Here is a 6,984-nt window from a genome sequence, read left to right as displayed (position 1 = left end):
AAAAATAGAGACATTTCCTGACAGTGAGAACAATTAATCAATGGAATGGCTTGCCTTCAGAAGTTGTGGGTGCTCCATCATTACAGGTTTTTCAGATGAGATTGGACAGCGATTTGTTTGAAATAATATAAGATCTCTTACTTAAGCAAGGAGTTGGGCTAGAAGACCTCCAAGGTCCTTCCAACTGTTCTGTTCTGTTCTGTTCTATTTCCGTTCCATTCTATTCTATTTCCATTCCATTCCATTCCATTCCATTCCTATTTTATTCAGAACTCATGGTCTCCAAGCCTGATGCCTTAACCACTGCTCCAAACTGATTCTTAAGACAGCTTGTTTATAAAGGTTATGTTTATTTATATTTACTACATTAAAAATTAAAGTTATTTATTTTAAAGATTTGTACTGCTGCCCACGTTAAACACAGCTCTGCGCAGCTCACAAAATTGATGTATTAGATGCTGCTACTGCTTTTTACAATGTTTGTTGGGATTTTAATATTGTATTATTTTTCAACATGGGCTGGCAAATAATTTTGATTTTAAGAATCCCTGAAAGGGTCTTGGGGACTTGCGGGCATACACTTTTAAGAAACACAGGTAGAAGGGATTAGACGATGCATATTTGTTTTGTCTGTTTCCTCACTTTCTTGGTTTAGATAATCCCATAGGTCTATTTATTGCAAGATGCTGCCTGGTGCTTCTTCCATCCAGAATAGAATAGGTACCACGCTAGAAACCAGGAGCCTGAGTTCGAGTCCCCCTTACCTCCCCCTCTTCGGCATGAAAGCCACCTAGCTGACTTTGGGCCAGTCACATTTTCTCAGCCTCAGGATGGAGTCAATGGCTACCACATCTGAAAATCTTGTCAAGAAAATTGAAAAGACTTATCTAAGCATTTTGCAGCAAGTAGCATTGACTCAAAAGGCACATACTGAAAAAGAATACCTACTGTAATTAATAAGTTAAGAATGAGTGAGCTTGATGCAGTGATTAAGGCTTCAGGCTAGAAGCCAGGAGATTGCGAGTTCTAGTTTCCCTTTAGGTATGAAAGTCGAGCCAGTCACTCTCTCTCTGTCCAACCTATCTCACAGGACTGTTTTTTTGTGTGGGAAATAGTGGAAGGCGTATTTAGGTATGTTCGCTGCCTTGAGTTACTTATACAAAATTATAAAATTGGGATTTAAACAAACAAACAAACAAAATAGGTAAATCCTGAATTTGATTAAGATAAGAAGCTGCAGTTTGAAAAAAATGTTTTTTATAATCCAACATTATCCTTTATAATGTTGGATTATAATTATAGATGATGATATAATTATGGTAATCAATAAGTATTGGAAATGTAAATTTGTATATAAGAATATGTAAATAATTTATATTTTTACTTTCTGATTATTGGTGTATATATACATGGATATTTTGGTGATGTTACACCGGGATAGAAAAACTATTATACATTTGTTTTTTTTGTTTTTTTTGAACTATAATAAAAATTTAAAAATTAAAAAAAAATTATTTTTATAAGCCACATCGTAATTCTTCCTTAGGTTTTTAATGCGCCACTGCCTGGCGATGCGGTAAAAGAAAAAAAAAGGAAAAAAGGCTGACGTCGGATCAGCCACCTTCGGTTGAAGTCTTAGTACAGAGAGATATCCGTCTAAGAAATAGAATATCCCGGGGTTAAAAAAAAAAACCCACAAAAAAAACACACCACCTTGAAAATCCGTAAAGCTTCGCTTCGTAGTGTTCAGTGCGCCTGCTCCGGGGCAATCCCCGACGCATGCGCAGAGTTCCACACAGCGGTGGCGTCTTCGTAGGGACCAAAGAACGCTGGCGGCTCGACGGGTCAGTCCGTATCCAGCGGGGGCGTCGTCGTCGCCGCTTTCGGATGTAACGCAGGGGCTGCGACAGCGATTTGGAAACCCCCGTCGTCAAGGCTGGAGAAGAGGGCATATGCCGGACAGGGAGTGAGAGCGGGGTGGTGCTGGTGGTGGCCCGCGCCCGCTTTTCTTCGGGGAGACGTCAGAAGGGGTGAGTGAGTGCGGGGCGGGCGGGGGGGGGGTAAGCGGGGTTGTGCCTTCGTTTCAGCTTTGGACTCCGGAGGGGGGGGCGTGAGAAAAAAAAGAGGGGGCGGACGGGGAGCCCGGGAAAGAAGTGGGGTAGCGGGAGGGGGCAGCCCCCTCTTCTCTCCCCCCCTCCGAGAGCAAAGGCTGGAACTTTCCCACGACCCCCATCCCCAACCCGGGCAGGAGCGAGGCTTAATCGGACGCCGTCCCCCGTTCGCTTTCCCTGGGCGGCGCGGGCATTCGCCTGCCTCGCAAGCCCTTCCTCCCTTCCGCTCCATTTTGCTTCCTTCCCCCCCCCACCCCACCGTCTCCTCCCGCGGGTGGGGGGTGGGGGCAGGGCTGCCTTGTTCTCCGAAGGCGGTAGATTGATCCGGGGTTAGGAAAGAGCCAGGGGATTGGAGGACTCCTCGGGAGGAATAATGTTAGTGTGATAAGAAGTTTAGTAGCGAAAGGAAAGAAGACGAGCGAGAGGAAGAAAAAAAGAAAGAAAGAAAAAAGGAAGCGAAGCCGCTTCCTTCCCTTTTTACGTGTAAAGTTCTCCTCTTAGCTGTAAACAGCCCCTCCGGTGGCTCTGGCAGACATCCTGTTTATAAAAGTTGTTCTTTGGATTGCTGCTTCTTCCAAGTGTCTCTCCCTCTCCCCACCCCCCACCCCCCAACTTCAATTTCTTCACGTCTTCTTGGACTTGGCCGCAAGAGGATCAATTCTGATCATGCAGGTTGTCAGTGTCCCCCCTCCCCCCCTAGGGGAGGGTTCCTATTCCTGATCGGTGACCACCACAGACGTTGATAAAAGTGAGGTCTTCACTAACTGACAACATGGTGGATTTAAGAAATCTATTTAGCTTTTGCAACTACTTTCCCTCTGGGTTGCATATTTTTAATTGGGTTTTGTTTCCTGAAGATTGGTCGGCTTTATGTGCTCAGAAGCCAACCATGTTTGTCTTGCTATATGTAGTAGCCTAGCACTTGGATTTATATACCGCTTTACAGTGCTTTACAGCCCTCTCTAAGCGGTTTACACAGCCAGTATATTGCCCCCAACAATCTTGCCAACCTCGGAAGGATGAAAGGATGAGTCATCCTTGAGCCAGTGGTGAGATTCGAACTGCCGTCAGCAGAACTAGCCTGCAGAACCGCATTCTAACCACTGCACCACCATGGCTCTAGTAATTAAGGGGATAAATTAAAAAGAGCAAATATGATGCAGGTAGTCCTCGATTTATGACCACAGTTGAGCCCCAAATTTCTGTCGGTAAGTGAAACATTTGTTAAGTGAGTTTTGCTCCATTTTACAACCTTTCTTGACAAGTTGTTAAGTGAATCACTGCAGTTGTTAAATTAGTAACACGGTTAAGTTAATCTGGCTTCCCCATTGATTTTGCTTGTCAGAAGGTCATAAACAGTAATCACATGACCCTTCAGGACACGGCAAGTGTCATAAATACGCACCAGTTGTCATGCCACTTAATTTTGATCATGTGACCATGGCGATGCTGCAACCGTCATAAGTCACTATTTTCAGTGCCCTAACTTCGAACAGTCACTAAAAGAACTGTTCTGAGCCTGAGTGGCGCAGCAGACCAATGCTACTGTTAAAGGTAGTATTTAGCTTCCAGCTGCCTGCAATTACTGTGAGTTCAATTCTCACCAGGCTCAAGGTTTATTTATTTAATAAATAAATAAATAAAAATAAGGTTGACTCAGCCTTCCATCCTTTCTAAGGTAGGTAAAATGAGGACCCGGTTTGTGGGGGCAATAAGCTGACTTTATAAAATATACAAAAGTATGAAGGCTATTGCTTAACGCCTTGTAAGCCGCCCTGAGTCTCCGGACAAGGGCGGCATATAAATCAAAAAAAAAAAAAAAAAAAACTGTTGTAAGTCGAGGATTACCTGTATATCAAATGCTCCTGTCTTTTGAGGGAGGATCCCTCCTTCCATGTTCAATTAGACTACCTGCCTTTAAAGGTCTGTGGGTTTTTTTCACCCAAGTATTGAGTTGCGGGAGTAAGTAAGCTGCTGGGTGAATGGTTTTTTACGGGTTTTTTTTTCTTCCAGCATTTATGTGTTTCTATGTAGCCTTGCATAGTGGTTATTACACTTTGTTTTATTATGTGGTATTGATTTGTACTGTTATTTATGATGTATACTCCCTGAATTTTGTGCAAAGTAGGTTTAATAATTAAAAAAATAAAACACTGGGAAATCCCTCACATATAGTGGGAGTAAGGAAAGATATCATCAAGCCAGAACAAATAGGAGGAAGATAATTAGGAAAAAGAACCAGTGCCTTCTCAGTCTTGCAGACTAGAAATTTTGTCATGGAAAAAAGGCTCCATAGTAATTTAACTCAAAAATAAAAGGCACCATTTGTCTTATGTAGAAAATGATGCACAAATGGTACATTCAACTCTAAGATGTCTTTTCCAATTTGTAAAATTTGGCCTAGGGGAAAGAGATTGGTCATTCTGACTGTTACAAATTAAAAAGCAGAGGTGGGCAAGTGAAAAAAATACCTGTGACGTAAACGCCTATGCCATATGTACTTATATGTAAGGCCATGATGCAAATAAAAAGTATGGGGTTTGTGTTGTGACATTACATGTTTCATCATTTTGGGGTTGCCATGTCTATCTGCAAAAGCTAGTGTTAAAATTAGAAAATATTAAAATAGTGTTGCTAATTGGTAGAAAATGGCAGAATTGAGTAACTATTAGTTTATAGTAAAAAAAACAAAACAGCTCTTTCCTGTCTCTTTAAATTTTTTCCAGTATAAATTATTAGAAAATTAAATGATTGAATATAGAAATCAGAAACTCTTCCTGTAGACATCTACTAGAAAAGTTTAGACTTTATTTCCATACAAGATCTCTTAAAATATGTGGGGCTTCTTTTCTTGAAAATTTTGTGCTTTCCTTTAAATCAGTATTGACTCCTAGTGACTGCCAAGACAAGTCCCTGCAATTTCCTTGGCAAGATTTTCAGAAGTGTTTTGCCATTGCCTAAGGCTGAGCAAGAGTGACTAGGCCAGGCTGGCTTTTCCTAAAGGGGAACCACGATCCCCTGGTTTCTAGCTTGATTCTTTAACCACTATACCAAATTTACTTATAATTGACCATAAAATGTTATTTTGCTGCAACTAAAAGTATAACCCACATCCTGTGAGCTTCCTGTCTACTCAACGATGTATCTATAATTTATATCCATATGAAGAATGGCTGTATGTCACTAGCTGTGTTTCCCCAAAAATAACACTGGGTCTTATATTTTTACTCAAAAGATGCATCAGGGCTTATTTTCCAGATAAGTCTTATTTTCGGTGGAGCATTAAATGCGTCCGTCTGGCTAACAATCTTAAATGGGGCTTTATTTTATATTACTAGCATCCTGAAAAAACATGCTAGGGCTTATTTTCTGGTTGGGTCGTATTTTCAGGGAATGCAATGTGTGTATTGTGTGCATCAGCAGCACCCTCCCATTTGCACTCTGCATCATCCATCCACATGTACTCATGCCACATCAGGCACCTGTGTGCTCTTCCACATTAGGCAGTAGCCACTCCCCCATACTTGGTGCAATTGTACCATGGCATCCATCGGCATGCCTTCCCGCAGTTGGCAACAGCCCACCCCACCCAACTACATTCACGCCTTGCTGTAGGAATTGTTTACCAGCCACCTACCAGCCTGCTTGCTACCTAGGACTATTTGAAAGCTAATTCTGCTTTGTCTGGATTTAATCTCAATTAATTAAAGCTAGGTAAATTTCATTATGATTCCTGCAGACTGCTTTAAAAGCAGACATGAAAAAAAATAAATCTGTCATCACCAGTGGTACAGTAATGTATGCAGGAATTCTGCATAACATTTCCCAGCAGTTTCAAGGACAAGAGTCAAGTCAGATGTCTGAAGGCCTTTTTGAGATATTAGATTTTTAATTGTTTAATGGGTTTTAGTCGTAAGGTTCTTAATTTTCGGCCAAAGGGTATAATTCTTTTACATTTTTAAATTTTGAATTGGATGTTTTTTTACTTGGCTGTGCACCGCCCTGAGTCCACCAGGAGAAGTGCGGTATACAAATTTAAATAAAATAAATAAATAAATAAATAAGCTGAAGATGACTCCAAACTCAAGGTAAACTTATTGCAAGAGACTTGATTTTAGCAAAATTTAGTACCCTCACAAAATGATGCCTTAAATCAACTGTGAGAAACTCAGAAGATAAGGATAAAATAGTTAACAGCCTCCAAAGTCATTGAGAATTCCAATAAAATACAATCTAGTTCCCATGGATATGAAACATTCTTATTTATGAATCAAATGTGTATATCCACCCATTTCACAAAGAGCTACTCTGGGCAGCGTACAACAATCAAATAAAACAACAAATATAAAATAAGTGTAAAATTCACATTAAAAGATAATTTATAAAAAATAATATAAAAACCTTAGGCAGAGAGAGAGTAAAAATGGCTACCTCAGTAATAAAGCCATCAAAGTATGTCTTCAGAGCCGCAGATCTGATAACAGAAACAGGTCTTGAGGGATTTCTGGAATGTCTAGAGATGGAGCCAATCTAATCTTGGAGGAGGAATATTCCATAAAGCATAAAGGCACCAAGGCAGAGAAGACACATCTCCTGGAACCTATCAAATGTAGGTTCCTAGCTGATGATTCACTTGGCATGCCTTGTCTGGCAGATCTAGTATGATATGCTAATATAATCAGGGAGAAGCAGCCCCTCAGTCCATGCCATGAAGGGCTTTAAAGGTTAAAACCATCACTTTGAATTGGATCTGGGAATAAACTGGCAACCAATGCAGCTTGTGGAGCAGAGGTATAGCATGCACTGTTCTAGGCGTACACATACCTCGTTTTTCACTGTCAGCTTGAGGTTTCCAGGCATTCTTCTGTATCTA

General features: G+C 40.9%; 1 protein-coding gene across 1 annotated transcript in view; it reads left to right on the top strand.

The window, feature by feature from the left end:
• Nucleotides 1-1,544: 1,544 nt before the first annotated feature.
• The window catches only part of JAK1 (Janus kinase 1), a 52,379-nt gene continuing 46,939 nt past the window's right edge, over nucleotides 1,545-6,984 (top strand). The window contains exon 1 of the mRNA XM_034433287.3: nucleotides 1,545-2,030. The gene's annotated coding sequence lies outside the window, so the exon portion shown is untranslated. The remainder of the gene's footprint in view (nucleotides 2,031-6,984) is intronic.

This window comes from Pantherophis guttatus, chromosome 3 (assembly GCF_059756535.1).
Source record: "Pantherophis guttatus breed Tessera chromosome 3, ASM5975653v1, whole genome shotgun sequence".
NCBI lineage: Eukaryota > Metazoa > Chordata > Lepidosauria > Squamata > Colubridae > Pantherophis > Pantherophis guttatus.
The sequence above is the reverse complement of the archived record's forward strand: the minus strand, read 5'-3'. Positions and strand labels throughout refer to the sequence as shown.